Below are 16250 nucleotides of genomic sequence, written 5' to 3'. Positions count from 1 at the left end.
GTTTTCTTGAGGCTGTCATCGGCTTCCTGCTCTCTCTGGAACTGTTCCCTTGAGGCGGGAGACACCAGTTCCTCTGGAAGCGATGTAGGTGATGAGGTTGTTTCCGTTGACTGTGGACCGCTCCCCGCTGGTGCACAAAGTGTCATTTCAGGCTCCGGCTGAGCCTCTTGGGTAGGGTTGTTTGCTGCTTCTGCCAGTTCAGGCCCGCTGGCGCCCTCTGGCGGTGGAGTTGCAAGCGCTGGCGCCGGTGCTGGCGCTGGTTGCTCTTCCAGTTCCGGTTCTGGGACTGGATGTACTATGGCTGCTGTAGGTGTTGGCCTGGGATCCGGTTCCACCACCTCGGTCTGGGTCCCTGGTAACACAGACGGGGTCCCGGTGGATGGCTCAGGAACAGGGATGGGTCCGGCAGCTCGTCTGGCTTGGCTGCGTGTAACCACTCCCTCTGTTTTTTTCTGTTCAATGTGTCGGGCCAAGTCGTTCCCCAGTAGCATGGGAATCGGATGGTTGTCATAGACAGCAAAAGTCCACTTCCCTGACCAGCCCTTGTACTGGACAGGTAAATGCACTGTAGGTAATGTTACAGGTTTTGACATGAAGGGTCGAATTGTCACTTTGGTTTTCTGGTTGATGAATTTGGGGTCCACGAAGGTTCGGTGGATAGCTGACACATGTGCTGCAGTGTCTCTCCATGCGATGATCTCCTTTTCGTCCACTCTCAAAGTTTCCCTATGTTCTAAGGGTATTTGAGATACATCTATGTCCGGCTTTCCTTGGTGTGAAGGTGCAAGGAGTTGCACTCGGTTTAGGTTCTTTGGGCATTTGGCTTTGATATGCCCCAATTCATTGCATTGAAAACATCGCCCAGTTGATGGGTCACCGGTTTGTGTTGGTCTACTGGAGACTGGTGAGGTAGAAGGAAAGGTAGAGTCTGACTGTCCGTGGGTTGTAGGTGTGGGTTTGATTGGTCCGCGACGGTAGGGTTTAGTGTCGGTGTGTACCCTGTTGGATTCGCTCCCCTTGGCAGTAGCTTTCGTGTTGTCTACCGATGCCATCCATCTGGCTCCAATCTCTCCTGCCTCAGTGAGAGTTTTTGGTTTACCATCTTGGATGTAGCGTCTAATGTTCTCAGGAACACCATCTAGGAACTGTTCCATCAATATCAGGAGGTGTAGGTCGTCTAGCTCCTTAACCTTGGATCCTGATATCCAGGAGAAATAGTGTTTTTCCAGGTAAGCAGCGTGCTCTGGAAATGACATCTCTGGTTTCCATTTCTGGGCTCTGAAACGCTGACGGGCGTGATCAGGGGTGATGCCCATTCTGAGTCTGGCCTTGGTTAGGAACAGTGGAAAGTCGTCCATCAGGTCTCTAGGCATTTCAGCTGCCACCAGGGATAATTGTCCGCTGAGCTGTGACCTCAGCTCCAGCATGTATTGATCTTTAGGAAGATGGTATCCAATACAGGCCCTCTCAAAGTTTTCTAAAAAGGCCTCAACATCATCCCCGGCCCTGTAGGCGGGAAATTTTCTCCGAGAAGGTTGATCAGTAGGTTGAAGAGGGATTGGATTGGGTGGAGTTTGCTGTTTAGCTTTTTCTAATTCCAAAGCCTGTGTCTGGATTCGTAGCTCTAACTCTTTGGTTTCCCGGTCAGCCTCTTTGGCTGCCATCGCCCTCCTGTGTTCTGCCTCTTTGGCTTTTTGGGTAGCTTCTAGTTTTTCCATCTCTCTCTGATGGGCAGCTTCCTCCTTCTCTTTTTGTGCCTGTAGGATTTTTAAATTTACTTGAGCAATTTCCAGTTCGGTCTTTGAGTCAGTCATGTCTGTGCCTTCAGGTGCTGGTCACACCCCTCTGCAGTCAGTGAACCGTATGTGTTGCTTGACAGTCCCTACCCCTGCCTATGATAACTTGAGTAAAGAAAGAGAAATCAATCCTTTGTATAGCAAATTGTGGTTTGTGTAATGTTACTGGTTTGTACTGAGAAAGAGGGAAAGAGTTAAAAAAAAATTTCTCTGTCTCCCTCTGCTCTGAGTTGCTGTACCCAGCAGCCCAGCTGAAAGGCTGCTGCTAACAATACCCCTGAGAAAAATCTGGTCTATTCCTCAGGGATTTGTGTTGTCCTGTCTTCTGATCCTTTCAAAAGACACAGGGAGAAAAAAAAAAAAAAAAAAACCTGGCTGGAGGGTTTGTCTCTTCCCCCCCCCAAACCTGTTTTTCCTGTTGGATGGGAATGTACTTTGGCGAGCACTTCCCCCCACCTCAGGAATCCTGAGTGGTACCTCGTATCACAATGGACGCAAGGACCGCTCCACAGGAGGCTTTGTAACAGAAAGCCCTGCAAAAAACTGAAAATACTTCTAACCCTGAAACTGCCTCAGAGTGCCTCTGGTAGAAAAGCCTAGCCTCTCTCTCTGGGTCCGAAACACCGCTGCCACCATGTCAGGAGTCTACCCTCACTTGAAACTGGGCGGTTTCAAAGTGAGGACCCGCATGTCTTCCCCCACCCCAAAATCCTAGGGTAGGTCTCCCCTTCGGCTGCCACCACCCGGTCAATTCCGTGGGCTGGGACACCCCTGTTTCCCCCCTTGGGAACACAGATCAATTCACAGAGGAGGAACCTCCCCCCTCCTCCCTCTCTCCAGCCTGCTCTGGAGACAGAGGTGCCTGGATTCAAACGCCTTGAATCTCACACACACAGGGAAGCAGCCCACTTCCCCCTCCCCTTCCCCTGAATTTCCCCAAGGGAAGGAATTAACCAAGTCCAAAGAAAAGAAAAGAATTTATTAAGAGAACAAAAGAAAATATAGAATCTCTATGAATCCAAGCTGGGCACTCATAGGGTATAACCTTGCTAAGTTCTGGAGAGAATCCTCTCTCTTTCTCAGTACAACCAGTACAAGCAGAATTAAGAATAATCAATAACAAACACACAGAATTGCAAACATAGGATTATTAGATAAGGACACAAAGTATCTTTCTAATACTCACTATCTTGACTAGAAGAAATTAGTTCAGAAAGGTGGAACTTGTAGGGACTTGATTAACTCGTCTGGTCTCTTGAACTCCAAACGGCCAAAGACCAAGACCCCCCCAAACAGAGGGAAAAGTTCCCTCCTAGGAGTTTCAAATTCTCTTCCCTGATTGGTCCTCAGGTCAGATGCCCACCAGGTACTATGCTTTAACCCTTTACTAACTATTCATGACAACATCCATTTCTTATTCACACACAAAACAAGTAACTAGGGTTGGTTGGCTTTGGTATTTAGCGTTTGGCCCGTAAGGTACCTTCATGCTTTAGAAGCTCAATATCTTTTTAAAAGACCAAAGTCATGGCTGCAGCAGGGCCATGAAAACTGCCTATAAATGGCAGCACAAAAAGACAGGTACATCAAAAAAGGGTGGTAGAAAGGACTAGTAGAAATGCTGGCCCCTACCCACGCCCACTCTTTCAGAGTACTGCTAGGGTAATTCAATTTTCTTAGACCACACGTTTATAAATATGCTAAAATAACTCACCCATTGTAAAAACTGCTACAACCTCCCCTCTCCCCCGCCGGAACTGGAAAAAAAGAGCAGGACTCCACTGTAACCCTGGTAAAACAGAAGGCTCTCTCAGCCTCAGCCCTGTGTTTCCCTGATGAATCACAGCCTTTTGGTATTCGTTTGGCGGCTAATAACACAGCCTTGGCTACCACGCTATTACAAATTTTAAAAAAAGAGAACTGACATGAATATCCAAAAGTCACTCTGGAGGCAAAGAATTGCCTTGGCAGATTGCCACTGGAAAAATGAAATACGGTGGGTCGAAAAAAGCACATCTAGTTTACTAATAAAAGTGCAATGGTAGTAAAAGGGAAAAGATGTGTAAAATACGCTGCCATTAACTTAGAACAGGAAGTCATTTATGGACATTTATACCATGGATCAGCCCAGCATGCCGAGCTCCACGCAGTTTATCAGGTTTTAAGGCAATATAAAAATTCCCCATGGCCAGGGGTGAAAGTAACTTAAAGGACTTACCGGTACTCCAGAGTCCTGCGGAGCGGGAGGGACCTCAACCAGAAGAGGCATGGCCTCTATCAGAACATTTTTAGTTTAGCATCACTTGAACGCAAAATGTTTTGGGTAATACTTAAAAATGTTTGGGTATTAATGAATCTTTTAAAATACTAAAAAAAGGTCAAGTATCAGAGGGGTAGCCGTGTTAGTCTGGTTCTGTAGAAGCAGCAAAGAATCCTGTGGCACCTTATAGACTAACAGACGTTTTGCAGCATGAGCTTTCGTGGGTGAATACCCACTTCTTCGGATGCAAGAAGTGGGTATTCACCCACGAAAGCTCATGCTGCAAAACGTCTGTTAGTCTATAAGGTGCCACAGGATTCTTTGCAGCTTCTAAAAAAAGGTCCTTGTTTAACACCTACGAATAGAAATAAATGCAATATGTTTCCAGCACGGTTAAGCCTGATTTGTTGTTTAATAAAATTATTGTTAAAATTGCTCACCAACAATCTGTAAAAACAAAACTATACAAAGTGAGCCCGCTCCCAAAATTGACCATGGGATCCTTTTGGCTATGCCGGGTTATAAATCAGTAAGATTAAAAAACTAAATAAATAAATAAAAATTGACCCAAGGGTGTACAAAATGCGGCCCTCAAAAATAAGTGTGCTCGCCCCTACCTACCACCACAAAACCATGCAGCAAGGACACATCGTTAAAAACGTGTGTATAAAACAAATTAACATAGATGATTCAGTTTTACAACAAACACAAGAAATGTAAATAATGTTTTTTTACACTGCTTTACTTTTTACACAGCTGTGCATAGATTACGTTTCTATACATTTGGGGGCAGTTACGTTCCAGCAGAAACCCCTTATGTTCTTTCAACAAATTTGACTAAACTATTCATAGTCAAATAATTTAAATTAGATTGGCTCTTTGCCTGGCTTATTTACAGAGATTCCTTTGAAGAAGGGCCCGTTTTCCTTTAAGAACGGCTGCACAAAAACCAAGAATTCTCTTTCCATAACACTTTTTTACAGCGTGTAACTGCTTAATTCCCTCCAAGCCTCTGCAGAGTTAATGTCTCACTCTTTTCCTTAAATTACTTGCTTATTTTTTAAAATGACACCTTCATCAACTTAGATTTTACCATTTTAAGTGTTGTTTTGGGGATCTGAATTTTTTATGCCTGTACTTACTTTTTAAAATTTTTTTGACACTGTGCCCTCAGGACTTTTAACCTGTTTTCCAATTTTTTTTTATCTGTTGTCTGCCTGCTTGTCTGGGCCCGATCTTGCTTTCCTTGCTGAACCACCCCTTCCCATGGACACAGGCTTTGTTCCACTACCTAGTTAGCAAGGAGGGTGAGCTCATCAACTAGCCCCTGGTCTCTTTGCTTAAACATTTCTTTCAAAATTGTGAAATCAGCACAATATCACTCACAAAAAATATGACACTGTCCAAACTCCTATATCCTTCAGAGTTTGGCTTAACAGAGCAAGATCTGTTTAAAAGGAGGAATCTCTTGAACAAAGTATTATCTTTGGATTGCTTCCTTTTAAACATTTCTTAGAAAATACCGCCTGAACATATTTCTTTATGAATCTCTTTTACTTTTATAACTCTTCTGTGCCCACGGTTGTGCTGGGATTTACAAAATACAGAAGTCTATACTCACTAAAAAGAACTCTGCCCGACGGAGCTGGAGAGGGAAACGCTAAGCCCCCTACCTTTTGGGCTCAGTCTTGCTATGACCAAGGATATATTCACCTATGCAGTTTTTCCCCGACAGACGGGTAGGAGCAAGGACTCTAACCCTCCCCCTTATGGCCCGGCACGTCTATGACCTGGGGTGTGCACACCTGAATGATCGATCTGACGGGTTGAATCGCAGAACCACATTTGGGAGATGCCACACCTCGGGACCTCAGCACCCTGTCTTGCTGAGCCAGCCACTCCCGTCTGCTCCAACAAAGACCCAGGGTCTGAATTACTTGCCCCAAAGCTGCAGGTTTACCTGAAAGCAGCTAACAGAAGAGTTCCTGTCTTTAAAACTCAGATACCCAACTCCCAGTGGGGTCTAAACCCAAATAAATCCGCTTTGCCCTGTATAAAGCTTATACAGGGTAAACTCATAAATAGTTCACCCTCTATAATACTGATAGAGAGAGATGCACAGCTGTTTGCGCCCCCAGGTATTAATACATACTCTGAGTTAATTAATAAGTAAAAAGTGATTTTATTAAATACAGAAAGTAGGATTTAAGTGGTTCCAAGTAGTAACAGACAGAACAAAGTCAATCACCAAGCAAAATAAGATAAAACGTGCAAATCTATGTCTAATCAAACTAAATGCAGATAAGCTCACCCTCAGATATGCTTCAGTTAGTTTTTTTCCCTCAGACTGGACACCTTCCAGGCCTGGGTACAATTCTTTCCCCTGGTACAGCTCTTGTTCCAGCTCAGGTGGTAGCTAGGGGATTCTTCATGATGGCCTCTCCCCTCACTTTGTTCTGTTCCACCTCTTTATATATCTTTTCCATAAGGCGGAAAAGATATATAAAGGGCCAGAGGAGGCCGCAACACACCCCTCTGGAAATGTCAAAAGGAGGACAGATTGACCTTTGTCCCTCTATGGGTTCCAACCCCCTCCTCCTCCATGGAAAGACACCAGGTTAAAGATGGATTCCAGTTCAGGTGACATGATCATGTGTCACTGCAAGACTTCATTACCCACTTACCAGCACACATGTATACAGGAAGACTTACAGGTAAAATGGAGCCATCTGCAGTCAATTGTCCTGGTTAATGGGAGCCATCAAGATTCCAAACCATCATTAATGGCCCTCACTTTGCATAATTACAGTAGGCCCTCAGAGTTGTATCTGAAACCAGAAATATGAAATATAAGAGCGGTACATTTATACAAATCGGATGATCACACTCAGTAGATTATAAGCTTTGTAATGATACCTTACAAGAGACCTTTTGCACAAAGCATGTTCCAGTTACATTATATTCACTCATTAGCATATTTTTATAAAACCATATAGACTGCAACGTCACAGATACCTTTTAGCAATATGTTCAACAATCACAAGTGCATGTGTTTCCCCCTTTCGCAATTCTCCACGAAATATGTTATGCTTTTAAGAAGCACACGGGATCTCTTTCAAGGGAGAAGGCCGCGTTTATTGATGATACAATTAGCATATGCATTCAATCTCCCCCCCCCCCCCCCCCACACACACACTGTCCCACCAGTCCGATGTTTTAGTTACCAATCTAGTGGCCAGCTAGGTTGATCACGGGTAGGGAGGAGCCAGGTTCCTTTGATTGTGACACGATGCTCCAGGGAAGTCCTGGCAGGACAAACCCCACGTTTCATGGCAAGGCGCCCTGTTTATATAGTGATTTTTCCTTCATTGGGACCAAAGAGTTTTGGACCCTCATGCTGTAATCAATTGTTGTTTGTCGAGTGCTTGTTATCTTAAATTGTCCTTCTCCTTCTTTATCACAGCTATCTCGTCCCCATTGGTAGGTGCCTATCTCATCTTTAGAGTTGTCAATCTGTCCTCCTTTTGACATTTCCAGAGGGGCGTGTTGTGGCCTCCTCTTGCCCTTGTACGAGGGAGGAACCTGAGAGACATCTGGTTCAGCAATGGCCTTCACGCTTCCCTCTTAACACACGTTCCTCATTCACATACACAACGGAATTTACACAGAACATTTTGAACAGGAACATCAAGTTGCAATGCACAAGAAAACAATCTTGGCATTCTTTTACTTATTTTAAAATGCTAAGCCTACAATAAAGTAGTGACCTTAAAACGTCTGTTACTGCCTTGAAATCAGCCCAGACACAGATTCTGGCTGATGCATCTTTACTAAATGGCCCATTAAGCCATTCCTTTCTGCTATTCAAAAAGGATATGAGCAAATCATACACCAATACATGCTACATTATTATCTCATTATTTATCCTTCATTCTAAATCAAACAAACATAAATCCTACTACTACACAGGGGCTGCCCAGACAGAGTCACCGAGATCGGGGTCCAGTGCGCTGCCCAGATACAATCAGATTGTCCAGGCCAGACAGCAAGGAACAGCACGGTGTCAGCTAGAGGCAGGGTGGAAGTAACGTACAGGATTTACTGGTGCTGCCGGAGTCCTGAGGGGGCCGTGGCCTCACTCGGAAGGGGCTTGGTCTCAAGATTTAAAGGCCCTGAGGCACCAGCTGTGACTGGGAGACCCAGAGCCTTTAAATCAACCAGGGGCTCCCAGCTGCAGAGGTGGCTGGGAGCCCCCTGGGGCTAAGGGGCAAATTAAAGGGTCCGGGGCCCTGGCCGCCAGGGGGAACCCTGAGCTTTGCGCGGCGGGGGCAGGTATTTAAAGGGCCCAGAGCTCCTGCCACTGAGGGGAGCCTGGAGCCCTTTAAATCCTGGCCCCAGCCCGGCAGCCAGAGCCGTGGCAGGGATTCAAAGAGCTCTGGGCTGCCCGCAGCCGCGGGGAGCTCTGAGCCCTTTAAATCCCGGCCCTAGGCCGCCAGAGCTGCAGCCAGGATTTAAAGGACTCTGGGCTCCCCGCAGCTGCGGACTGTCCAGAGCCCTTTCAATCCCCCAGTGGAAGTCGATGTGGTCCGGCACGGCGTACTGGCTCTTGCCGGTATGCCGTACCGGACCGTAGCGGCTTACTTTCACCTCTGGCTAGAGGACAAGAAGCAGCCAGGGGAGAGGGTCTCTGCGTCCTGGTCCCAGCAGGGCTGAGAGTAGCAGGGTCAGTTCTCCATCTCCCGCTGAGAGAGCCGTCCATGGCTTTACATCCCTTCTCCTCGCCCGACTGGCAGATGGGTGGGGCAGAACCGCCGGGTACTGACTGCTTGGCTCCCAGCCCCATGCCCATGCCCATCTATGATTTGATTTCTTGGGTGACACTTTATATTGAGGTTCCATATTGAGGTTCCACATAGAAGTCATTTAGAAAGGGTTGAATGGTGGCTGCAGGATTTGTCTACACAGGGCCACTCATGAAAATTAATCCAAATCGAGTCAAAGTGCAGGATCTGGTCTGCGCTACAGCGTTAGGTCAACATGAGGCAGCTTACATCACCCTCACTCTGTCAGTGTCTACATTGAAAGGCAGCTCCCAGCCATGGAACTCGCCCGCTGAGCCGACGGAAAAACTCCAGCTCTGCGTGAGGCCTAGCGCTTGGGTGGATGCAGTTAGATCGATGCCGGGGTGTTAATGACATCACCTGTTGCCTTTCAGACACTGTCCCACAATGCTCACACTGGCACGGTGGGGACACATGCCGCCGACACAAGGGGTGCAGTGTGGACATGCAAAGGGGTTTTAAGTACTTCTCTGGCTGAATGTCAACGTAATTTAGGTCGACTTAATTTTGTAGTATAGATTTGTCCTGAATTTAAAGTGGATTCACTAAACCACATTGACTCCTTCCCCGCCACCCCCCAACCCGTGTGGACACTCTTATTTAGAATTGAAGTGGCCTGAATTTGATTCACTTTGGAAGTGAATTAAGCTAAATTGAATTCAGGCTGCTTTAATCTTGAAGAAGAGTGTCCACACTGGGGTTTTATGCTGTTTGACTTTTAAAGTGAATTAGTTAGATTAGATTTCCTGAGTGGCCCTGTGTAGTCAAGCACTCTCGTTACCTGTGTTCTTAGCATGCTGAGACCGTATATCCACCCCGTACGAACGCCTTATAAACCAGCTATCAAGTGAACCTTAATCTGAAGTGTATGCTGCCTAGCAGCCCCCGTCATGACTCAGCACTCCACAGCGCTAGGCGCTGTACATTATCTATTAGATGTGTTACGGTAGCACCTCAGAGTCCCAGGGGAAATGGGCAAATCCACGATTAGCCGGGGACAGCAGAGTGTCTCGAACTGGAAATTCCCTTTTGCGCGCGCCAGGGTAGAATGCTGAGCATGGTGGAAAGGCTGGAAGTTTTCAGCTGGGTTTGACCAACTCTCCCATTAATGCTGAAATTTCTGTTTTTGGTTGCAGAGCCCAGATCTTGGTCCAGCTGTATTGCAATCGTGGTGGTGATGGTGGTGGTGCTGTTGGTAGTGTTGGTGGTGGCACTGCTGAAATTGCAGAAAAAGAATATTGGCTTCCCTGCCAGTGCCACCCTGTCTCAGCAGGCCAGCGATGCAGGCCTCATGGAGGAGATCCAGGAGCTGGCAGAGCTCACGCAGCCGGAGGACACCAGCGGTGGGGACCGGTCAGCTGTGCTGAATGGGAAACTTCTCAGCAGTGCTGAAATGCTAAATGTTGCGGGGCTGGAGAGTGATGAACCCCGTCCCTCAACATTCACTCAATGTGCAGCGGCAGTCAAAAAAGCCAGCAGAATGTTGGGAATCCATTAAGAAAGGGACAGATAAGATAGAAAATATATTGCCTCTATATAAATCTATGGTACACCCACAGCTTGAATACTGTGTGCAGATGCGGTTGCCCCATCTCAAAAAAGATACATTGTAACTGGAAAAGGTTCAGAAAGGGGCAAAAAAATGATGAGGGGAATGGAACGGCTGCCGTATGAGGAGAGATTAATAATGTGTTGTTATTGACAGGAACTGTGATCGTATAGAGCAGTGGTTCCCAAACTTTAACACCCTGTGAACCCCTTTGACTAAAATGACAAGTCTCGCAAACCCCTCCTAAAAATGAATATTGCCAGGGATTTTCTCCTTTACCCGAGTATGAATTATAAAAACAGTGATCTCGGAAATATAAAATTTGTTTTTATGACATGCGTATTACACACTATTTATTATCAATTATCATTTATCATGACAGTATTTTTATTACATTACGAAAACAGCAACACTCGTCCAAGATCTCACTTTTGTAGCTTGTATCACTTTGAATAAGCCCGTTATAAGACAAGGCTCCTATGTTTCATCAAGGATTAGCCGATGTGAAACAGCATGAAGGGATTTAAGAAGCCAACTCAAAGAGTTCCTCCTACACAAGCATTCAGGTCTTGAGCAGTCCAGGCAAACAATGTACGTTACAACAAAGCTTAAACTGGTTCTTTGTAAGAATTTTAAAAACAATACTAGCTGCCTATTTAATTTTAAAAACAGCAAAAAATATCCACCTCCCTTTCCATTTCTTATAAGGTGTCTGGAAGTTTAAATCTCCTCAGCGTGATAGATATGCTTGCTTTGATATGCTCAGCTCTTGGGAGTCCAGGGGCTCCCAGCTGCTGGCCCCAGGGTCCCTAGGGACAGCTCTGTCCGCCATTAGGGAAATTTTTTCCTGAGAACCCCTTGTAACATTTCGTGAACCCCCAGGGGTTCATGCACCGCAGTGTGAGAACCACTGGTATAGATCATTGTTGCAACCAGGGTCCTATAGTTGCACCAGATCTTGTAAAGAAGAGGCCAAATGGGGTGTCTCTGGGAAGGCTGTAGTTTGCTGGTTATGATGATGCTTTCTGTATGTGTGTATCATTTTTGCAGTTGAAGTTATGAATATTGGCTATGTACTTGTATCTCAATGTGTTTGATTCTAAGTAGCTTCAGTGAAGCATTTGGTCAGCTTCTTGAGAAAGGACTATTCTCAGTAAGTGCCCAGTCAAGAAACACTTAGCTGACAGTGGACTTTGGGAGATGCCAATCCACATCTGAGCTTTCCTGGGAAGGTTCAGACTAACATGTAAACAATGGTGTCGGCCTTCAAAAAGCTGAATCATTCATAGACAGGCGACTTGCCTAGGTGGCTACATCGTGTGGCTATGATCTTGCAGAGGAGAACAAAGGGGTTTCCTCCCACGAGAGAGCGAATATAAAAGGCCCTAAAACCCCCCTCCATTTGGTCTTCAGCTGGCTCAAAAAGATGCCTGAAAGAAACTGGAACAAAGGACAGTAACTACAGGGGTGTGAGTGATTGCTGGACCCAGACTAGGAAGGAGTCTAGTCTGTGAAAGAAGGTTATTGGAACCTCTCTGAGGGTGAGATTTACCTACATTTAGTTTCCTACTGTATTAGGCTTAGATTCATGTGTTTTATTTTATTTGGTAACTTACTTAGTTCTGTCCGTTATTACTTGAAACCACTTAAATCCACCTTTTTATATTTAATAAAATCACTTTTTACTTATTAATTAACCCAGAGCAAGTATTAATACCTGGGGGAGCAAACAGCTGAGCATATCTCTCTCTACCAGTGTTATAGAGGATGAAGAGTTTGATTTACCCTTTCTAAGCTTTATACAGAGTAAAAAGGATTTATTTGGGGTTTGGACCCCATTGGGAACTGGGTATGGGGGTGCTGGAGACAGGAGCACTTAAGTTGTTTTCAGTTAAGCCTGCAGCTTTTGGGGGATGTGGTTCAGACCTGGGTCTGTGTTTGTAGCTGGCTAGCGTATCTGAAGTCCCAAGCTGCCAGGAAAAATGCGCTCAGAGTTAGTCTCAGTGCACCAGGTGGCAGTTCCAAGGCGGTTTCTGTGACCCAACCCGTCACATTAAGACTGGGACTTTTCAGTTTGTAAAAGAGATGACTAAGGGGGGATATAATAGAGGCCTATAAAATCATGACTGGTGTGGAGAAAGTAGATAAGGAAGTGTTGTTTACTCCTCATAACACAAGAACTAGGGGTCACCAAATGAAATTAACAGGCAGCAGGTTAAAAACAAAAGGAAGTTTTCACACAATGCACAGCCAACCTGTGGAACTCCTGGCCAGAGGATGTTGTGAAAGCTAAAATAACAGGGTTCAAAAGAGAATTAGGGAAGTTCCTATTAGCCAGGATGGTCAGGGACACAACCCCATGCTCTGGGTGCCCCTAAACCTCTGACTGCCAGGACCCGGGACTGGACAATAGGGGTTGGATCACTGGATGTTTGCCCTGTTCTGTTCTTTCCCTTTGGAGCACCTGGCATTGGCCACTGTCAGAATAGAGGGTACTGGGCTAGATGGACCACTGGTGTTTAGTATTGCCGTTCTTTCTTCTTTTGTGAACTCACAAGGCCCCTTCCTGCCTGACATCTCTATGACTCTCACAAAATAACATGACTCTGGGAGGTGGGGATTTTAGTAAATGCACCAAATAGCAAGAGACTTGTGATAAAGCCACAAGAGTTCCTAATCCTGTAACATTTCTACTGACTACGTATTCTTCCGGTCCTCTGAGACTAAAGGCACCTGCCAGCAGCCTTTGGTAAGATCCATTGTAGGGAGGTACTGGGTGCCCCTCCAACTTGTCTAGGATCTCATTGGTCCTAGGCATGGGGTAGGCATCGGACACGGTGATGCCATTGAGCTTCCAATAGTCCACACAGAACCGGATCGATCCGTCCTTCTTGGGGATCAGCACCACCGGGGAGGCCCAGGGGCTGGAGGGTGGCTGGATCACCCCTAAAGCCAGCATGTCTCTGACCTCTCTCCAGGTCCTGGGCTGTTTTCCCAGTGACCCTGAATGGGGAACATCTGATGGGAGGGCTGGTTCCTGTCTCCACCTGGTGGACAGCCAGGTTATTGAGCCCAGGCCGGTTGGAGAACAGCTGTCGGTGTGAATGCAGCACCTCTCTGATCTCTGCCTGCTGGGCAGGGGTTAGCTGGTCAGAGAGGGGAACTGATTCCAGCAAGGGGTTAGCCCCAGCTTCACGGATGAGTCCCTCCCTTCTCCTCCCACTGCCCACACACATCCAGCACCAACGTCTCCCTGTCCCAGTACGGTTTCATCATGTTGACATGATACACCCGGTGGCTGTGTGCCTGGTTGGACAGTTCCACCACATAGTTCACCTCGTTTACCTGTCTGATGACCTTGAAGGGGCCGTCCCAAGCAGCTTGTGGCTTGTTCTTCCTCACGGGGATGAGGAGCATCACCTGGTCCCCGGTAGCATAGGAGCGGGCACGTGCTGAGCAGTCGTTCCAGACCTACTTCTTCTGGGCCCTGGCTCGGTTTCCCCTGGCCAAGCCCATGAGCTCCACGGGCTTTTCCGGAAAGGTCAGTACATACTCCACCACTGATTCCCCATCAGGGGAGGCCTTTCCCTCCCACTCAGCCCGTATCAAATCCAGGGCCCCCCTCACTCTCCTCCCGTACAGCAACCTGAACGGGAAAAACCCTATGGATTCCTGGGGCACGTCCCTGTATGTGACTTGCCCCAGTCCTGTGGGTGCTGATCCATAAAGGTTTTCAGCATCCTCTTTATGGTCCCATTGAACCTCTCCACCAGCCCATTGGACTCAGGGTGATGCGCCGAGGCCCAAATATGTTGGACTCCACACTTCTCTCACAAGCACTGAAGCAGGGACGGGTTGACATGAAGTTAGACCCCTGGTCTGTAAGGACCTCCTTGGGGAACCCCAGTCTGCTGAAAATGGTCAGCAGTGCATCTGCCACAGTGTCTGCCTCAATAGAGGACAAGGCCACCGCCTCCGGGTAGCGTGTAGCGAAATCTACCACCACCAGAATGTATTTTTTCCCTACTGAGTTGCCCTGCTGAGGGGCCCCACTATGTCCACCACCACTTTCTGGAAAGGCTCCTCTATGATGGGCAAAGGTCTCAGAGCTGCTTCACACTTATCCTTGGCCTTCCCCACCCTCTGGCAGGAGTCCCAGGATCTGCAATACTGTTGGACAGCATCAAAGATCCCGGGCCAGTAAAAGTTCTGCAGCAGCCTCTGCCTGGTGCGCCTGATGCCCTGCAAGGGGGATATCGTGGGCCAAGTACAACAGTCTGTGGTGTTACTGCTGGGGAACCACCAACTACCTCCTGGCTTTCTAAGATTCAGTTTGCCCCGAACCCGCCCAATCCCAGTACAGGAATCACTGTTGTGGCCAGCCAGAGCCCTCAGCTTCTCCAAGGAGGGATCCTCCTGCAGGTCCATCTGGAATTCAGCTGCTGGGTTTCAGGGTACAGTCCTGGCTGGCGGTGCCGCCGTTTTGCCACCTTGGGATGAAGGCTCTGGCCCAGCCCTGTCGAGCCCACCCTCGGTGGTTCGGTTCCCCCCCTTGGGAGGACCAGGGCGCTCCAAGTGCCATCCGGCCAGTTCTCCAAGTCATTACCCATTAGGACCTCGGTAGGCAGGTGATCGTGCACTCCGACCTCTTTGGGTCCCTCCTTAGCACCACATTTCAGGTGTATCCTTGCTACAGGCACCTTGATGGGAGGCCTGAACACTCCCCTTAGGGTCATGTAGGCATTGGGCACTAGCTGGTCTGGGTCCACCACCTCGGACCGCACCAGCGTCACCTCCGCGCCCGTGTCCCAGAACCCCTGGATGCTCCTTCCCCCCACCTTGATGGGGATGATGTTGCGATTGTCCCCTGGGGCCTGTCCCATGCTCACCTGACGGATTGAGTATGGCCACTCTGGACCTGGGGCCCCGCCTTCCCCTGCTGGCCTGGCCTGGTGGTCCCCTCCCCCCAGGGGCGGCTCTACCTTTTTGGCCGCCCCAAGCAGTCATGCGCAGGAGGCGCCCCGGAGCCGCGGGAGCAGCGGACCTCCCGCGGGCATGACTGCGGAGGGTCCGCTGGTCGCGCGGCTCGGCTGGACCTCCCGCAGCTGCGGGCGGTTCGCAGGTCCGGCGGCTCTGCTTGAGCTGCCGCAGGCATGCCTGTGGGAGGTCCAGCCAAGCCGCGGGACCAGCGAACCGTCCGCAGTCATGCCTGCGGCAGGTCCGGTCGTCCCAGGGCTCCGGTGGACCTCCCGCAGGCATGACTGCGGCAAGTCCGCCAGCCCAGCCTGCCGCCCCCCCCCGGGAAAGGGCCGCCCCACGCGCGTGCTTGCCGCGCTGGGGTCTGGAGCCGGCCCTGCCTCCCCCTGGCATAACCCTCTCGACTGCAGCCCTGGGGACTGGCGGTGCCTCCTCTTGATTGGCTTCCACCCAGTTAACACCCCGCGGGTTCTGCTTGGCCGCCATTTCCTTCATCTTCAGGGACTGGGCCACCTTGTTCCCCTTTTGGCCACAATAATTACATTTCAGGTACCTCAGGTCCCACGAGGGGGGTCGGCCGCCCCAGCATTCCCAGGCATCCCTCAGTTGGGTTTCCTGGAGTCCCACCTTTGAGAAGTCTCAGGGTGACCCCCCTTCTGAGCCCCTGATGTGGGGCCCCTCCTGCCCCCGATCTACTGTCCACAAACTCATCTGCCAGGGCCCCTGCACTGCGCAGATATTTGGGCTTCCAGTCCACTAGCCACATCTTAAGGTCCGGGGGGCAGATGTCAGACAGTTGCTCCAACCCCGCCAGGTTATACACGTCC

This window comes from Mauremys mutica, chromosome 15 (assembly GCF_020497125.1).
Source record: "Mauremys mutica isolate MM-2020 ecotype Southern chromosome 15, ASM2049712v1, whole genome shotgun sequence".
Taxonomy (NCBI): Eukaryota; Metazoa; Chordata; order Testudines; family Geoemydidae; genus Mauremys; species Mauremys mutica.
The sequence above is the reverse complement of the archived record's forward strand: the minus strand, read 5'-3'. Positions refer to the sequence as shown.